This window comes from Myzus persicae, unplaced genomic scaffold (assembly GCF_001856785.1).
Source record: "Myzus persicae strain clone G006 unplaced genomic scaffold, MPER_G0061.0, whole genome shotgun sequence".
Lineage (NCBI taxonomy): Eukaryota > Metazoa > Arthropoda > Insecta > Hemiptera > Aphididae > Myzus > Myzus persicae.
This window is the reverse complement of record NW_019102087.1, coordinates 268,860-289,720: the sequence shown is the minus strand read 5'-3', so window position 1 is coordinate 289,720 and position 20,861 is coordinate 268,860. Positions and strand designations below refer to the sequence as shown.

Genomic DNA, 20,861 nt, shown 5'->3' with positions numbered 1-20,861 from the left:
TGAGCCGGTCATCGTTTGGGTATGAAAATTATTGAAAAGCACAATGTTAACTCCTCGCACTTTAAAAGAACTTTTAACACCAAATTATTCTGCGAATTTACCTCGGAGATTCAATAACTGTTAAAATTCACACAATATGGACAATTATACACCTGTGGGAATTCCCGATAATATACTTAAAGATACTTATTGCTGTCATATACCGATTGGCAAAATCTCGAGATTTGTTGTACTATTTACGAATAGTGTCGCTGTACAGCGATACAGACTTCTGTTCTTCAAATGAGAAACTCCCTTTTTTATTTTTGGACACTCGATTTTTGGACACGTCAAAAAAACATTCAGGAGTCATAACATTTACTACTGATTCTGTGAATTGGGGTGTAACATCAATCACATTTACCATCACAGAACCATACTTACAATTGACTTAATGTTGTCCGTCTAATTGATTATTGTCGTTGGAAATGACACATTTATGTTGCTCAGCTTTTAATACCTTTTTTAAATGCTTTGCTGAAACAGTAAATGATTTTTTTTTCTACTCACATCATGAACCTGAAAAACAATTTTATCATTGTTATTACATTTTTTTAAAGTATTTTACAACAATTGTCTATTAAACTTGAACTCTGTAATTCCCTAAGTTATAGGGTATTTTGATTTTGGGTATAAGGTGTAAGTTTAAATTGATATATACTATTATATTTCATCATTACAATAAAAAAGTACAATATGTTATGTTTATGATAAATATTTCACAGTTATAACTATGTAGAATAAACTATAGTCGAAACTATAGTTAGAAAAATACTAAATAACCTGGTAAGAAATTTTTTTTATAGTTGAAGATTTGTAACTAGTTTATAATTTACGTACCTAATTTATTTGTATCTATTCAAACGAGTATTGGCTTGTCTTAGCTAATTACCCATCACAATTTAAAACTCTAAATTATGTATTACCTATTTGAATTAGCTTTAATGATTCTTAAAAAACAGCATAACATTTTAATAAATAAATGTGTTAATCTTTATGTATAGATATGGGTACTAAATAATAATATGAATTCATAATTAAATCACTTCTCGTTAATTTTACAATTTCTGAAGTGCTTTTGCACATAGATATGTTTTCCCACGACCATCCCATGTGGTTATTACACCAAATTTGTTAGTAAATATTTCTGTGGTACTCTAGTAATATTGTTTTTGGATCTATAACTGCCTATACTTTTAAAAAATGATTCCTAAAATTAATTTTCAAACTGTTATACTAGGTATACAATGACAGTTAAAAAGTTTTGAATTTTATTTTAATTATATTTAAGTACCAGCTTTGTAACTAAGTCCAATTCATTAAGAATACTATCTTAAATTAATTAGAAGCGGTCCTTGTTGTTTATTGGAATTAAAGATAAACAATTTGTGTCAATTTACTGATTGGTCATCACATAATTTAAACTATTGTTTTTGGAATTACACTCCAGAACGACCAAAACTTCAACTTTATACAATTATTAACGAGTTAACATTAAATTAGAAGCTCTCAACTCTTTTTCAATGTTTAGCTGTTCTATTTCCATATTCGTTAATATTTCAGTGACTGTACAGCGTGATTTATACTTCCAGCATCTACAAAATATATCCATAAAGTAAAAACAAAAAACATTATTTTATTATTTAATAAATTTGATCAAATCGCAAGGAGAGTCATTAGCTCTTACCCATCAAATTGTCATGACAATAAGAACTATATGTTGAAACATAGGTTCACATTCCTGAATATTTTCTAGTGTATAATACTCTGCCACCAATAATAAAAAACATATTTCAATATTACAACATAAAAAGAAGTATGTACCTACTTAATATGACTTTTTATCATTATTTTGTCTTAACACTTATTCTGAAGCAGGTTTTTATCACTTAAAATTTCGTACTTTTTTAAAAGTACTTATGTAAGTAATGCACTAATTTAACATTTCAAAAAAAAATATTAAGAAGACACATTTACTTTAAATTAAATGTAGTTTTTAACCTTATTATGTCCGCTTAAATCGTGCGCGTTGCAGATCTCCGTACGCGCAGATGAAGTGAAACTTCTTTGCAGAGGGTATGATCAAAAAGATCCATCATGGTGAGATATTAAGTTTGTAATGGAAAAGTAAATAAATTATTGTTGTCATACAAATATAAGACAAATCGATAATAATTTATTACCGCAGTAACTTTAAGGCCCGACAGACGATCGGACGTCCGATGTCTGGTTTTTTAATATTTATAGTTAAGTTGTGGTAAACAGAGAGTGACATTTTTCGCCTACTGGTCAGTTCGCCCAGTTCGGCGGCTCCGGCATATTTACTGCGCTAGGAGGAACACGGCTGGCAATTACGAAAATTGTGGTAACACATTTTGATTTACAAACAACAATCGGTTTGGGGTGCACTCTGAATATGAAACAATAGTCAACCATGAGCAGTGGGTTTCCTGGCATCTCCCCTCACCAATTAAGTCATCACTGGGTACCCAGTCTAATGGACCTGTTGCTCATTTCTATGTGCCTATATTACGATTATATTATACACTACTTGTGTTGAGTATTAAGTCTTGTGTAGTCATGAAGGTATAATATGTAAATATATATTATTATTACAGTCGGTCGCAGGTAGCCCTTGAACTCCGACGCTAGCCGAAATCAGTGAATTTTATTCCTCCGCAGCGGAGGAAAATAACAAAATATAGTATTATTATTATTATGGCGGACTGCAAGCCAAACGTGACGTTCGGTCGAAAAATGAGATCGATTAAATTTACAGTAGCCAGTAGGTGTATTGTATGTTTGTATATTGTATTAAAGGTATAATATCATATCTGCCTGAAATTTCTTTTCTTTTCATTTTTTTTTCCGTTCCGTCTTGTTGATTATTATTTCTCACTATACCCATAGAAATTAAATCATTTCTTTTCGTTTCGTATTGACCCGAGAACAGTACGCGGTCGTCTCTTCCATATAGATACCATGTTATAACGGCACATTTCTCATTGTTAGTACGTTTTCCGAATTCAATAATAAATTATAACGATATAATAAACGCTAAAACGCATATAATATAATATAAAGATAGAATATAAGACCACCGGACATTTTACATCGGAATTTTATATCTGCAAAATCCAGTATAATATGGCGAGATTGTTACTATTATTTTCATTATTGTTATTATTTATTAGATCATTTAAGCAGTAGCGTATCATCAGTTCGAGCTATATAGTTCATTTGGAATTTTTGTTTTAAGCAATCTCGACTTAAAAACTAAGTAATTTTCTAAATAATAATAATATTATTACATGTTAAAACTAAGTAATTTTCTAAATAATAATAATATTATTACATGTTTTCAATAATGATATTTTTTAAAGTACAGTAAATCAAATTAGATTTATAGAGGACAGATGTTCCCATAAAATGTAAGGTGATTCTTTTAAAGGTAAACACATTTATTATTCGAAAGTTCTATAAACATTTTTGGAAACATTCATTTAATTTTAAGTCATCACGAAACTAAATTTTAGAAAAATAATCAATTAATATAGGTAGTTTCGTCCCATTTTATGATAATACATAATAATTGTACCTGTACCTATTATACATATATGTGCAACTGTCGGGGAATTTCTTTCATACTACGTCTAACTTTTCTTGTATAATTTTTCAAGAACCATAAAAAATTACATTTCTGTATAATTTACAGATTCTATACTTCAGTTTTTTCGAAATTTGAAAATTTTTTTTTCAGTTTCACTCTACAGCACACGCACAACTCACTATGCACCCCTGACGGTGTGTTGATACTTATGAGGTAGACTTATAGGGTAGGCAGAGTTTCGACGGAACCGCCCACTTTTACTATACTGACATATTTACAATATATATTATGGTCAGTATATGTGTCAACTGTTAAGTTGGGAAAAAATATTGTTTTTGACCGCTATCTACCTACTATTACCTGTATACAATATACAATACGGCATGTAGGTGGGGCTTTAGAAAATACGTATTGTATGTATACAATACCCATTGAAAATGTCGCTTCCGTATCGGAACACATATGTAATTGTAAAAGAAAAACCGTATGTACCTGCTGCAAATGTACTTAATATTATATTTTAATAGGATGGACCTATTTTACACAGGTGGTTCGTATGTACAATATATTATGTTGCGGGCTGATTCGCCAAGGATACACCTCCCGCGGGTTCATCAACAGGTCGCGAAGAAGGCGGCGAGAGCTACCGACAAAAACTCTGTGGGGCGTTCAAAATATGGGCTGGTCACTAGTGTTTGGCCGCAATTTTATTTTTATACGATGATGAGGAATTATCGAACACAAAAATTAGATGAAAATATAATTAATCGAATTATTAAATCTCACAGTGTGTATCGTCCAACGCTGCAGTATAGTCAAATGTTAAAAATCCTGTTATTGTTGTTAAAACTCTTTGGACGCTGCTCACTTAATGTTTTTCTTCGATAATGCAACTATGTATTCAAAATCTAATTTTTGAAATTATTAGATGTACATAAAGAACATATTTTCAAGCTCTCGAATCTGTTCGTACTAGGTACTTATAAGGATATGTTCACATATCAAATTCAAAATTTTAACGAGTAGTTTTTAAGTTGTTTAACTTTGTGTATTAATCGATTCACGATAGTGGGTTTAGGAGATATATGGGGGCTATGGTAATATTAACATTTTAATATTTAATGTTAATTCATCGGCATTTATAATTTGTAAAAAATGAACCAAATTTAATAAATACTAGATCAAATTGAATAACTAATTCTTCAACTGTCTTATATTTTCGTAAAACCATTTTTAAGAACTATAAACATTTTAATAACTGAGAAACTAACCATTCGAATTTAAAATTAGGTACATAAAAATGTTCAAAACAATTATTCACTTAATAATTTAGAGTAAAAAGTAAAAATGGTTCTTCTCATTTAAGATACATAGTAATATAATGATTGTTAAGGATACAATTATATAATAATACACGTCTAGTCTTAGGTACCATATCTACTAAAAATCAAAATTGATATTGATGTAAATTTGACATTACAATGTCAAGGTGTATGGTTGAGTTCTCATAAGTTATTATTCAGACAATTATTATACACTGTAAAATTATAATCGATTTATATTGTTTACCCAATTAAAAAGCAAACAACTCATATTATTCATCCTGCAGCTTTGTCGGATCTCGTATCCAACTTTTATGTAAAAATAAACAAACAAATATATTTTAATACATTATGCGTATACTTATTCATAATATAATCTATTACTCTTACTCCTCGGTACATGATGTATACTAACTCGGAAACTAATCGTTCACATAAAATTATGTACTGAAAGTCTGAATATATTTCAAAGTAAAAAAGTGCGGTTCTCGTTTGAAGTACAGCGTAATTATATTGTATCCTTCGCAACAGAACACGCTCCTTAAACAGTGTAGAAAAAAAAAATTCCAAGAAATTGTAAACACTCGGTCTTTAATAGTGATTGAAAATGAAAAAAACGGGAATCGAATAAAATCGTTATTATAAATACGAAAAAAAAAACACCCTGTTTCGACGGTCGAGAGACGAGCGTCCGGTATATGTGGGAAATAATGACGCAATCGTCTTGTACGATATTATTTCGATTTCGAATAATATATAATAATATAACACACACACACACACACACACACACACACACGCACACACACACACACACACACACACACACACACACACACACACTATACGAGTGAGTCTTTCGCATGTGGTGCAATATATACCTACCTAATCCGCCACCCGCAACCACGCTCACCCGTGCCGGCGACCTCCTGCTGCACATGCGGCGGCCGGCGCCGAGGGACGTCTCCGTCATTAACACATTTCGTGTGCCCCCGAGAAAGGGCTGACGAGCCGGGCCCTCGGAATGTGCGTTTCGCTTGGTCATAAACGAAAATTTCTCGTTCCTCTTGTTGCCGGTTCCACGTACACATAATATGCGACGCTCATAATATTATATTGTACGACGTCGAGACGGGTCTTCTCCGGCGAACCCTGCAACAACACTCAGCATTCGTCGTCATGTTATGTTATATGTACGTACTTGCGTGCGACGGTCGTGTGTAAGCGCGTACAATGTGTGTGTGTGTGTGTGTGTGTGTGTGTGTGTAAAGTAGGTACACTCGGTTTTTATTATGTATGTATAATACTCGTACGATGTCCGCCGGCGTCTGTTCCCAAACGATTTTCATCTCTCCGCCGCCTTCGTATTGATTCGTTTCCGTATGAAATACGTTTAGTCGTACGTCGGTATCCCTCGTCTTAAACATAATATAGTCACACAGTTAATAGTTGCCTATGAAATCTACATAATAGTACCAAGTATATTGTGTATAGTTTAAAAACGTTTTTGAAAAGTTTTTCTTCAAAACGGAGAAAATCAAAAAGACGTTTAACTAATGAAAAATCTGAAACTCATATTATATTATCTCTCCTGACTTAACAATACAATATATTTATTTTAAATTCGTAAATATTTATAGTCGTACTAATTGGTTTATAAAATATGTAGGCATGACTTCAGTTCGTCATATTATAAAATTATTTATTGGTCATATAAATAATATTTGATATTTATAATACTGAGACGGTTCTTCTCTGGCGAACTCAACACACATATAATACGTAGCATTCGTTATATTATAACTAATATACATATAGGGTGATTCAAAATTTATGTTGCAGCCATTTTATCATATAAATATTCAAAATATTGAAAAATATATGGTACAAATGTTTTTTGATACAGAAACATCTATTATGATTCCATAATTTTACAATTGTTTACAATATTTTAGGGAGTTTTGGGGAGTCAACTTAAGAAATTCAAACGAGATTCTATGTACTTTTTTTGCAAACATAATGTGAAGACGTTTTTAAAATAAATGTTAGTGCATGAACAGCATTAATTAATGCTAAACTCTATGCTTGAGAGCCATTTAAAAAAATTATGGGCTTTCATTGGAATTTTTAAAGTCGACCACCCAAAATCCCCCTAAAATATTGTAAATAATTATGAAATTATGAAATAAAAATAGATGTTTCTGTATAAAAAACTTTTATATCATATAGTTTTCTTTATTTTGAATATTTATTTGATAAAATGGCTGTAACATAAATTTTGAATCACTCTATACACATACCTGTGGCGTATATAGAATTTTTTTTTTTGGAGGGGGGGGGGGAAACGTGGCTTATATTAGTTTTTTTAACACAATATTTAGAATTTTATATTACAGACTTTCAAATAAAATATAATAACATGAAACATTTAAAAATATATAATTGTATAGGTACTGCAACTGCAAATATAATATAACTGTCAAGGAGGGCTGGCCGGCTGGGCTAACTCGGCATCCCCTTATGTGTAAATTGTAAACGACAAACGCATATTATATGTGCACAAAGTACAAGTAGTTGATGTGAACTATATAGGTAATCTAACCTATACGATGATTGTCTCTTGACCACGCGACCGCGCATATGGTCTGTTAAATTCACAATGTTTGCCCTTCCGATAATATGTTTCCCCGCCATTTTTACAGTATGCGATAGTATGTTATACTATGACTGTATTTTTGCAAAAAGTGGAATTTCAAAACGAAAATATTAAATACCTATAATGGCATGATCGATGTGCGTAAACGTAAATCATTTTTTTTTTTTACTATCAAAAGTCTGGGACCAGAACTCCGATTTTACAACATATCCTTCCCCCGGCAATCGGATTGTATCAACTAGAAATATAAATTATTATAGTGTAATTGGCGTAATTCCATTGTAAATCGTCACTATACTGTATTAATATTATCAATATGTACTATTAATTACCTACTTATAATTTGATCTTTTAATATATTATTCAAATTATATGTAATATTATGAAAAATGTTGTCAACCACACCAATGATGTGAAACTATTTGTGAAAAACAATGTACTTCCAACGATGTCGAGGGTTAAGTGAAAAAATTCAAAAAATTAAAAATGTTGTTGATCGCTGAAAACACTATTATCCTCTGCGAGAATATTATATTTTATTTTAATACAATAATATATACGATGTAAGTACGTGAATAATACACATACCTACACGTGCTTCAATCGTGTACTGTATACTCATGGGTAATACAATACAGTCATATTAGGTATTTCATTATTGTGACCCTTTACCTGTAGGAATGTACGTAGGATATAATATTATTAATATTGCGTTGTTGTAGGTAGGTACATATTATTCAGATTTCAGATAATGTACCATGCGGACGACTGAGTTTTTGTCGTCATGACATTCAAACTAAGAGAAACCATTTAATGAATCAATAGCGAACAATATATGAACCCTTTCAACCTGATTTAGTGGACCATCGTCGGTCCATTACATTTTAGTGAACCATTAAATCAATCAACTTTTTATGCTATACCTGATAATAATTTCGTACACCCTCGAAAGTTATTATCAACAATCTTCGGCCTGTAGTAATTCGTTTCGATAATCGATAAGCAATCAAGTTAATGCAGAATTTGAGAATATAATAGTTGAGATACTGATCCTACATACGCATGCGCTTAAAAAAAATTGACATTGCCACTGTCAAGCGAATATTCGCAATTATTCGAAAACGTTTATGACGTGATAATGTTCTAAAATATTTTTGTACGATTTTTGTTAGAGCCCCAACTAAACGAGGAAGTTTATTTCACAATAATTAAGTCTTTAATTAATGAAATATTTTTCTTGCTTTATTTTTCCACGAACACTATTGCGGTGACAAGGAGAGTGTTCGGAAAAAAGTTTCAAGCAGAACACGATTGTAAATACTTATCGATTTATTAAATTTTTGTTTATAGACTTTCCGAGCTCAAACATAATGTTCGATTAAGTGAAAATAAATTTGTTTAATCATGACCTATTATACTACGTAAGTAGGTATTTCATACGTCACAAAAACGTATTCACTTGAAAAAATAGACCCAGACGTCAGCGTCAAGTTTTCGAGTTTTTCGATTTAAATCTAAAAACTTATTATAATATGTTTTCATACTCCAAAAAAGTGCATTATTTACAATCGTTTGTACAATAAAATCTTATGCTTCCGAGAAAAATGTAATTAAAAAAAATATTAATTTGTCTGGTTGAATTACTTTATGCGTGGAATAAAATAGGTACCATATGTAAGTGGTATACGCATCAGCTATATAATATTATGTGTATTATTCGATTTGATATTATTTTTGTCCATTCGTATTGTAAAACCATTACGTAAACATATAAACCGAATTTATATTAGTCGAACAATATGATTGTGGTAAAAAACATTTTCAAGTCACAATAATATTATTATATTATGGGTCTTGTGTACAATCTCGCGCAGTATAATGCGTGACTAACATTTTGGAGATTATAGACGAAAATAATGAATATTGTTGTTTATTATATTCTACTTAAAAGTTAATACAAAAACTACACAACTTTGCTACTTTACCGCACAGCAGTTTCAAGCTCGTGACATTTTTTCTACGATGCCGTTCATTCATCCATGATTTGGTTTTATATATTATTATTTGAAGTAGGTAGTTAAAAAAATCGAATACATATTATGTTTTATGAACTGAAATCGTTTGAAAATCTCCGACTATTCTCATTCAACCGACAACCATTAATAATTATAGTTATTAGCATTGAAGACCAAAATTATTTGAAAATACATCGTGTGCGTATTCTATGTGGTCACTAACGATATACCTTCATAAACTATTTTCTTCTTTTATCCCATTATGCATTTCTTTTCATTTTTTAAACGAAACCTTCTCGAACGTTTGCCATATGTCCACTCGTCGTCCACTGCACACACGTCATCCTTATTTTTCAAGTATCTAATGCATATTACTATAAAGACAATAATATACTGAAATGCTCCAAACGTATTTTCTAAATATTTTCGTCAACACGAGAACAAATTAAAGAAAACAACATAATATTATGCAGTATAAGTTAATAGTTCTAAATAACTACAAGCTTATGCATAGTGTTTTTTTTCCAATACTAAGTAAAAAAAGATGAACAAGAGATGCTACTATTATAGTTACTTACATTTTTGTTTATTTTTTTTTTGTTTCTGTTAAAAAAAATACTAAACTTAACAAGTACAATAATTTATAATATTATAATATAACAACTAATTACTGGTATAGTAGGTATTTATTATTCAAATAATACCTACTCCATAACTTAATAAGTTAAAACTTAAAATATATTATTGTGTTTATACTTTATGCATCAATTATTCATCAACATTTCCATTATTGAAGCAGAAACAAATTTTCAAAAAAATTGTGGTAGATTATCTTGATGGTGTTGACACTGTACTGTATTATATTAGATATTGGGAGCTATGCCAGTGACTTTATTCAATATAAACTCTAAAGAGTAACCGTCATAATATCAAAGTAAAAATTTTGCAAAAAAAATTTCTTGTCAATTATGTTGCGAGTGCAACAATTTCACAGCTTTACAAATAATTCACGCATACAATTAATTTATAATATTGTAGCAACTTATGGTTTAAAACAAAAAAAATATTTTGCTTTAAATATAAAAATTAAAAATGTATAAAAAACAATTTTTAAATATCACATTAATTGGTACTTTATAAGCTTATAATATTTGAACATCTATGATACTAATAAGTACAAAATATCATGAAAAATATAGAAACAAAAATTTATACAAATTCCGGGGAAGTCACTCTGCTGTATAGTAGGTGTCTAGCGTATCTCGTCATTGAAATGGTCAGCATAATGGATGTGTTAAATTTTCATTCAATGACTTTATGACAATCAATGCACACGATAAAAAGTTATTCTTATCGGATATATGTTTTAAAAAAAAATTACGATTTTGATAAATTTCATCAACATTTGAAATTCTAATACTCATAACAAATTAATGTGACTTTAAAACAAACTTTTTAAAATCTTGTAAGGCAATCTTAAAAGGAAACTTATATTCAATTCTCAAGTTTTTTTATTCAAAAACAAACAGTTTGTCCTAAACATAAGTCCAATACAAATTAGAAAAAGTAAAAAATTTATAATGTCAATAAAAAGTTTAAAATTATCTAAAATACTTTAAAAAAAATTATCATGTCTTGAAAATGCATTTTTTAACATTCATTGAAAATTATTAAAGCCTCTATGGTTATTCGTTATTGAATGACAAAAGAAAAAAAACGATTTAGTATATTTTCAAAATAAATATTAACTTATATGTATAAAATGAAAAAGATATTGAATATGATGGTATATATCACATAATTAATCGTCAATTATTGATCTGTTTTAAAAATCAATACGATTTATTATCAGTTAAATTGGAGACTATTTATTTTCTTTTTTTAGTGATTCCAAACTTTCAGTTTTTTGTTTTATTTTAAAACTATTTAAGCTCAATTTTTTTTAAAGTCATTAATAAAAACCAGATTTATGAATGACAAAAACTATTAACACACTATTCAATTAATTATGCCAATAAGATATCAATTTATCTTTGGGAAGTTCACATTTTATTGTATTGGGTAATCTTTATACCTATTATGACGATATGTTTGTATTTGCCTTTACCTCGACATTATATAATTATGACACGAAACCATTGAAAATGAACTTATAAAGATGCTATGAACTTTTAAAGTTTTAAAACGAAACTGTTATTTTTCAGTTCCGCTCAGTCCACAGCAATGAAAATATGTCGTATATACTATGAGAGTAATACATGCAACCCACTTTTATTTGCTGATCTCTAAAATGTTTCAGTTATATTTTTAGTCCAAACCAAAAGTAGTCCATTTTGTGAAAGGTATAGGATCACACAGATAGCGAGAGAGAAATGCAGAAGGGAGAAGAATTATGATAAGCGTTTCCCGGTATTTTTTGGAGAGAGGTGTGAATAAAAACCTAAACATGTTTGTCGTCATACATAATATAATTTGTCGACGATTTTTTTATGATCTTGTAGCACTAAACCAAGGATTATCAATATGCTAGTTCAACACTTCATCGTGTTGTGTGTATATTATGACTCTGCGAACAGTTCACGCAAGTATAGTAATATATTAATATTAAAGCCGATTCCCAAAATACAGTAAACGTAGACAACTTTAATGTAAAACATTTTATAAAAAAGATATATGGACTTTTAAAGTATTAAAACGAATCTGTTATTTTTCAGTTCTCTTCGATGCAAATATGTATTAAACCAAATGTTATTGATGTGACAGCACAACACCTAATGGAATTGTGAATAAAACGACTCTGCAAACGGTACACGTGGGTAGAGTTGAAAACCAATTCCCAAAATAATGTAAACCTAGAAAACTTCAAAGTAAAAAATATTGCAAATACTTATACAGATGTCTTAAATGTTTAAAACGAATCTGTTATTTTTCAGTTCCCTCCTCTCAGTCCTCAACGATGAAAATAATACCTACGTACAATTTCATATTGGTGTGTAATGAAAGCAGTCGTACACGTGCGTGCAGCAATATGAAAGCCAATTCCCGAAATAAAGTAAACTTCAAAGTATTCTCTCCTTGTTTGTAGCACCGTGTAACAGGCGAGCGCATAATATATTTTATTATTAATTAACTTTCGGTGAATAATTAAATTTGCATTGTTATACATACACTATTATACACACCTACACTTTCTTTAATAATCTCTAAATAGTATAATTGTTGAGTCGTGTCTGCTCGCGATTTTAGATGATTAATTATACTGCAGAATCTGCTGCGGCTGTACATCCATGTGCTAGTTAAGTTATTAATTTTATATTTCAATTCTCACGATCCATATAACATGAATTAACAAGTAGAATGAACCCGTATCTGTAGAATATAGATCATAACATTATGTTTACACGTGAATACAGTATATAATTGACCCGAAAAATTAGTACCCGAAGATATACGGTGGTTTTATTCATTCGTCGCGGACTTTTACAGATGACCGTAAGAAATTATTGAACTGTTTTTTATTGGTAAGCCATCTTGTAAATTGGTATGGAAAAAATATTAACGAATACAAATTGTATAATGTATATATTTTTACTATATGAGCTCAAATATTATTATAGCGAATGGATTTTTAGCTGAGTAGGTAGATAGGTACCTACCCAAATATAAATCAATATTGTTGCCGATGGTGATTACGATATTAGCTGCAGATGACGATAAGAATTCATGTACCTTTGGCCTTTTAGAGTAAAATACTAATTAAAATGCAAATAAACTAATGACATTCGTACTCTTTAACGGCTGGTATAATGATAACTATCATTCGAAGTCACCCTTTCTCTTTTGTGGAAGTTATGAATCGATATTATGTACTTTAAAACCGTAAACTATTGTCACATCGAAGTTTAAAGTTCGTCAAAGATACAATATTGAATTTATTTGTGTCATCCGCAAGAGAACTACGTCATACGGACACCCACATATTGTGTTGTTTACATCACATGGGAACATATATCGTGTAACATAGGGTCCAAATGTTGCTCAGGCTCAGGGAACACCTTAAATGTGGGTGAGTGGGTAGGAGAAAAATAGGAGAAAAATAGGACATTACATAGGTCAATATAACAATATCAAGAGGGGTAGTTCACTTAAAATTATTTGAGCAACAGTGAAACACCAATATGACACCAATTTCGATGATACACGCCACTGGTCTCTGTGATACAAATGTACAAAATAACAAATTTTGTATTTTCACAATAATAAATCGGCAATAAATTAGCACAACAATCCGTTTTACTCTGTTATTCTTAAAATTAGAGTCGAATGCCATCTTCAATACAAACCTTCATCTTTTTAAATTTTGTAAAGGTAAAATTAGTATTTAGGCACCCCGGAGACTTCATTTAATTGTATAACATAATATTTTTGTTTTATTTAATTATAAAACGAGTTATGATTATTTTAAAATTTACATTTTTACCATATTTTTTGGTAGGTAGAGTCTTTAGATTTCGATTGGTTTTATTACATAGTCCTTGGTCTTCGTACTCCATCAAAGTCACGCGGTCCATGTACACTTTGAACAATATATTATTAATGGAATAATTATGCAGTTAAAGCTGAATAATACAAATTATAATATTATTATTATTACGATAATATTTATTCTGATCGTCATCCGCACTACAACGACGACACAACTCCGCTTGTGCGGTTTCCCGCACACGCGTGGTTGTCGTGTACCGTGGTACCTACCGTTGCACCATATACTTACCATATTAGCGGTAAATTACTGCGCTTAGCTATGTGCATGACAATTGACAATAGGTGCGTGTTATACCGATTACACGGTATGCGGTTCGATGCAATATCTATATCGCAGAAATACGTGCCAGTGAGCAGCGATATAATAATATTATAATATAAAGTTCTACGTGTCGTGACGTTCACGATCGGCGCAGTTTTTCATTTCGTCAGTGCGCACGGTGCATACCTAATGTTAATAATTTATTTATTTTATAAAAAGACGGACCGTGGGCCAAAGTACAGAGCAAAATATTGTGTGTATATTTGCAAGAAAGTTGGAGCTCTAAACATTATTTATATGCTTAATGTCAACAGACAGAAAACGACGGGTCCTCACTATATCTGTACGCCTCATACTGGACATTTGTCTATTACGAGAATAATTATTGGTGTGCAAAGAGTTGAATTGTCGGAAGTCTAGGGACTTTGAAATTAAGTCGACTTAGCAATACGGGACAGTCTATATAGAGTCTTTTATTCGTTTATACTTAGGAGCACATGGTTCGCAGAAACACGCCTATCAGCTATGTTTGACATATTATGTTTCATTATTATTGTTATAATATTATTCAAGTAGACCTCCACTGGTGAAAGGGTCGTCAGTGTCGGTGAGAGGGCTGACGGAGTTTGATTTTTTCTACACAGTCCTTGATATATATATTATTAAAAACCCTATCCGAATGCAATCATAATATTATCAGAGTTCTGTAGGATACTATGATTTATAAATATTTACTTCTTCAATATTCAATATGTTCCTATCTATCTAATATAATAGTTCGTTCAACTTCAAGTGTGGATAAGCTTCAGGTGGAGCGAGTCCAGAGGAAATTTCTCAAATTCTGTGCTTCCCATACACGCGTATGGGAAGCATACGCAAGGAACTTACGCAAGTTGCTGACGGGTCATCGTCTGATTGCTCTTCTGTTCTTCGAGTGCTTTCCTAATAAGTTGTTATACGTTAAAATATTACTGCAAGTTACAGTGGTAGTTACCGTTTTGGATTCCCATTTCCACCAAAATCGCATATACTTACGTCATTTCCGTTTTCCACCATGAGAAAAAACTTTTAACACGTCAAAGCATTAGAATAATATCGAATGATTGCAGATATTAGTGTGGTGAACAAATTATTAATATTAGACCAGCAAATAGATAAAAAAATATATATAAATTAAGTAGGTATTTTAAATTAAATGGACAAATTATTGTTTTTTTTTCTGATTTATTAATAAAAAAGGTTAAATATTGAATACAAAGTTAATCATAATATAGTTGCAACATGATCACTGCTCACACGACAATATTATTATTACAAAATGTTAAAACTTTATATACCTATATGGCTATATCATTTTGTTTTTATACAAGCTCGTACCCATATGGCCGTATACGAAGATCAAACATACGAAATTCGTCAAAATTACGTAAATATGTTAATTATTTTTGTATGAAATATAAATAATTATTCGTGTATGAAATAACAGTTATACATTTATAATACATCATACGTTTAATACATTAATATTCTGCGATTGCGATTTGTAAGGATATCGTAAAAATGTGAATCGTATGATTTTGACGGAAATTGGCTACGACTGTTACAATAAATCATTGTAACGCCTCCTTATAACGTATTTTTCTGTTTGCACCACAAATTGTTATAGTTTTATTTGTCATTTTAATTCTGTCTCAAGTATGCATATTTTTATTTGGGTCTAAATATCAGTACTGTCTCAACAAACGAAATATTTATAACAATATAATGCAACAATAAACCTCAGGTCACTCAACATATGCTGCCGTGTCGTGTGCCTATTGACACGAGCTACAATAATACGTCCCGTGGTTTTCGGTATTATCGGCGATTGCACAGGGACTGTGATTTACGGTCAACATCGGAATTCACAAAAAAAAAAAAAACGTCAAAACAAACATTTCACAACCTGACTAATGGTTCGGATTGTAAATAATGTTAAAAAAAACCGCAATTCATACAAAATACTGTTTATTTGAATAAAACACTTCCATAACGGTTTAAAAGGTACAATTCAAAATGTCTGGACATCACTATATATGATGGTATATTTACTGAAAAATCCCCAATTGAAGTACATTACATAATAGGTATTAGGTAGCCAGGTATTTATCTATAACACGGGATTACTGAGTCCACTTTACTTTTTTTGGGGTTCAAATCGAGTTTGTTGACCTCGCACAGCATGGTACAATAAGGTAGGTCATTTTCGTTCAAAATTACGTAAATTTTACCGGAAACTTCGTGGACAAATACAATTTACTTATATTGCAAGTCCAAAATCATGGAGAGTGTGTCGAGTGATAACAAAAAACAATTATCAAAACCTAATTAACGTCTGTGCTTAAGTTTCGATTTCATAAAATTCAAACGTTAGGTACAGATGTCTGTCTGAGGAATATACGAAGTCTAATATTCTTAGAAAGTAGACATCTCGAGTATTTTTTCGGATTGTTATTTTTAAACGAAAATAATGTTGTCGAATGTTTAATGGACGACTTTATGGCAGAGATATCGAACCTATGACACGTGTGTCACAGAGTGACATGCGCACACTATTTTGGTGACACACACAAATGTGTAAAAGTTTGATAGTATTAAGTTTTTGAAAAAAAAATTCCAGGGTAATCGAGCTAGTTGACAAAATCCAACCAACATTTTTATTTGACACGGTCGCGGTGGTACAAAAAAGTTCGCCATCCTTGCTTTATTGCAATAAAAAACCTTGTGATGAAGAAAAAATCGCCTGTTTCATACATTACATTATTAATTTTTTAATAAGTATATGTATCCTGTGTAGTTTACACAGCCCCCCCCCCCTAACACCATAAGTCACTGTAGATTATATATTCAATTTTTCATCAGTGATAAATCATTCCAAACCTATAATATTGTATATGAAAAACTGTTCTGAGCGAAGACGGTCTGTCAGCCTAAATTATACAAAGTATATTTTATGATATATTTATATTGCTATTAAAGTTATTTATTTTACATTTTTACTATTGGGTTAAATTAATTTTTGCCGAAAGCATTGCACTTAAAAATGTTATTGTGTGTATAAAATGCAAAATAAACGTTAAAAGTTCCAAGTACCGCCGAATAATATTTTTAAATTACAACAAAATAACTACAATATTATTCTTTGTTTGAAAATCTAATTTCGTCCAAATTTAAACTTAAAATAAAATTAATAAGAAATATAAATATAAATACTACTAAAAAAAGACCATTTTTTTCCAGCGTTCATAATAAGTGTAAATAAATGCACACATTTTTTGGCAGACTACTCTTCCGACCTCCACGTAATGTCTCGTATTAGATAAAACTGAAATTCCTTACTGAACTCAAACAAAAACAAAAATCCAATTTGTTGGATACTTGGACTCAATTCCGAAAACCCAAAAGTATGCAGTGGTACTCGATTCAATATTACCTCTAATACTTGATTGATTTATATTTAATGCGGTTCGAGTCTTTAATAACCGACAGTTTTGAAATAGACTTTGTGCATAGTGTTTTTAAATATGTACTAACAAATCCAAAATAATGTAAAACGTTACAGCGCAAGTTTCCCGGTGTATTTTCAAACTTCCCTGCCACACCAGTAACAGAAGTAACATAGTATGACCTCTTTTAGAATATTTTTAAACGCCTGCGATACAATATGGTTTCGTTGAGTAAAAAATGTGATTTATCGTCGAAAAACGATATTCAATCACTGCCTGTAATTTTACTGGAAATCAATACGTCAATTCTACGTAATCAAAATTATCATAGTCGCTGCCGAAACAAATTTACACAGAACGCGATTGATTGGAGTACAGTAAATATTAATAAAATATATAGGTGCGCTCTCGTTGATAAAATAAAATAAATTGTATCGCTGGTGTGCGAACCCTTAGCTGACATCGTTCCAGCGACGAACATTCCGCCACAAACAACGAGTTGAGTCCAAAAACGTCCACTCGCCGAGGACGTAAAAAACCTAAAAAAAAATTATTGGCAACGTCGATCGATATAATAATAATAATAATAATAATAATAATAATAATAATATTATGCCATAATACAGCGATCGATGTGTAGCATAACGTATTATATATAGCTGCTGTGGGCCACGAGGTTTCGGTCATACAAACGGCGTCTCGATCCGGGGTCAAGGTCGGTACCGGTTTCCCAGTCCGCGGCTGTCGCACACGTCGGTATGTAAATAATACAATGTAGGTATATAATATTATTATGGGTATCGTACACAATGCATACAAGTACAATATTATATTATATCATACTGCCGAGTCTATTGTATTTTTTTTTTTTAAATTCAATTTTAATGCGAACAGTGACGGATTGTTTCAGCGCTGCAGTGATATTAAATACCTACCTAGTATATTCATATTGTCAGCTGCGCTCGGAAGTTAAGCCATTGAAAAGATTACTTTTAATGTTATTACATTAAGAGGACGCCACACCCGCATGTGCTGTCTCCGTCTTACAAATGTACAACATAGCAAAAACTGTTAAGCGCGGGACAACTTTTCTCGCACCATATTTGTTGTAGAATTACCAAATTCTCACAACACGTAAAGAAGAACTTTATCTGTGCAACAGCGTGCTTTTTTTTTTTTAATTACACTTTCCAATCATTTTTTATAAGCAAATGAAAAAAACAAAATGTTTAGAAGCAAATAACTTTTATTGTATTTATGTTATCTAAAATATAGGCACGTTGTTGCATAGATAATTTTCTACTCGGATATGTTCAGACATTTTGGAGCCACTACTACAAACACAGAAAGATAAAAGTTGTCCCTCGCAAAACAGTTTTTGCTATGTTGTTCCTTTGTAAGACGGAGACAACACGTGCGGGTGTGGCGTCCTCTTAAAGGAAGTTAGTTAGTGCTAGTTAATGAATATCACTTAAAATTTGGAAATGTGCGAAATAACATTTTGTTTAAACATTTAAACGTTTACTAATTTTTAGTTTTTTGAATTCTATTAACTTCTAATTTTCTGATTTTCATATTATGTTTATCTGTATGTATAAGGCTATTATATTACACGAAAGTGAGATTCAAAAAGTCCCTTTAGAGAGGAAATTATTCGTTCGCCAAGTAAAAAGTAACCTTCAAATTATTTATTTACGGGTCAGGAGCACGATATAAGTACCTAACAAACTATACTCCAAAACGTTCAATTAACATTATGTTCGTAAACATCGCTGTAAATGAATAAGTTTTAAACGTTTTGAAAACAATAGAAATTGTTGAAATCATAACACAATCTTGCGGACCATATTTTGGTGACGTGCCTATACATGTATCGTACACGTGTAGGCACACATTTACTTATGAACGTACAACAGTAATATTACATGGTTTCAGCTGACCAACAGAACGGTCGTAATGGTTGTGCGGGCGTGTGAAATAACACGTCTTGTGCATACCACACCGGTGACCAGGTGACCGTGTGTGAAAGTGTAATATAAATCCGAGTCGCGTCTGCCGTCTGTATAATAATAATAACAATGAGTAATAATATTACTATATACTTGTACAGTTTTGAATAGACGTTGCGCGCGTGCACCAGTTACAGTTCGTCAACGGACCCGGTAAACGGATGACCTCGGTTTTTATACCAACTCGAGACCAGACGTCCTAAAGGTCTAAGGCCGTGAAAATCTGTACTTACGGTTTTTTCCTTCGTCAAATTGTTCATAGATTTACTGCAGCTGCGAGTGTACAGTATTTTTATTATAGTCGCCTGCAGCAGTGCAGGTTTTCGGTCGTATAACAATACAATAGGCGTATAGTATCGATATGTTATAGACCATAAATAATAAATATTTTGATTTTTCTTCCATTTATTTATTATTGATGTCATGTGTTAGTGATGACCGAATACCTAATACTGTGATGATTGTGTCACTTGTGTTAGTGATGACCAAAATTCAAATCAATTTTACCCGAAACTACATGACAACAAACGTACATTTACATTGGCGACAGCGGATGAGTTTTCGCTTGCATTTTTAGTTGAAATGAGACTGACACGCCGCCGGAAATTCTTGTAGGGGGAAAGATAAGTTCATACTCGTACCAAGTGCAATGAGATTCTTGCAGTACAAGACTAAATAGATAACTATGTAATTGTGTAAGAATGCCCCAAAGGAATCCAAGCAAATTGCCCAAGAATACGCTAGCAAGCCCTTAAAGTACAATGCACTCATAACACAACGTTTTCATTGTAAATAATTAAAAATAATTATTCACTAATAATTAATAATATTTGAAAACAAGTATATTTAATGGCGAGTTCAAAACTATTATACTGTACGGCGGTAAGCAGATTTATTTTACCGTCTGCAAAATTCAGA

At 31.2% G+C, this 20,861-nt stretch overlaps 1 pseudogene; it reads right to left on the bottom strand.

The window, feature by feature from the left end:
- Positions 1-884: 884 nt before the first annotated feature.
- LOC111031166 lies at positions 885-15,489 on the bottom strand (annotated as a pseudogene).
- Between the last annotated feature and the right edge of the window lie 5,372 nt (positions 15,490-20,861).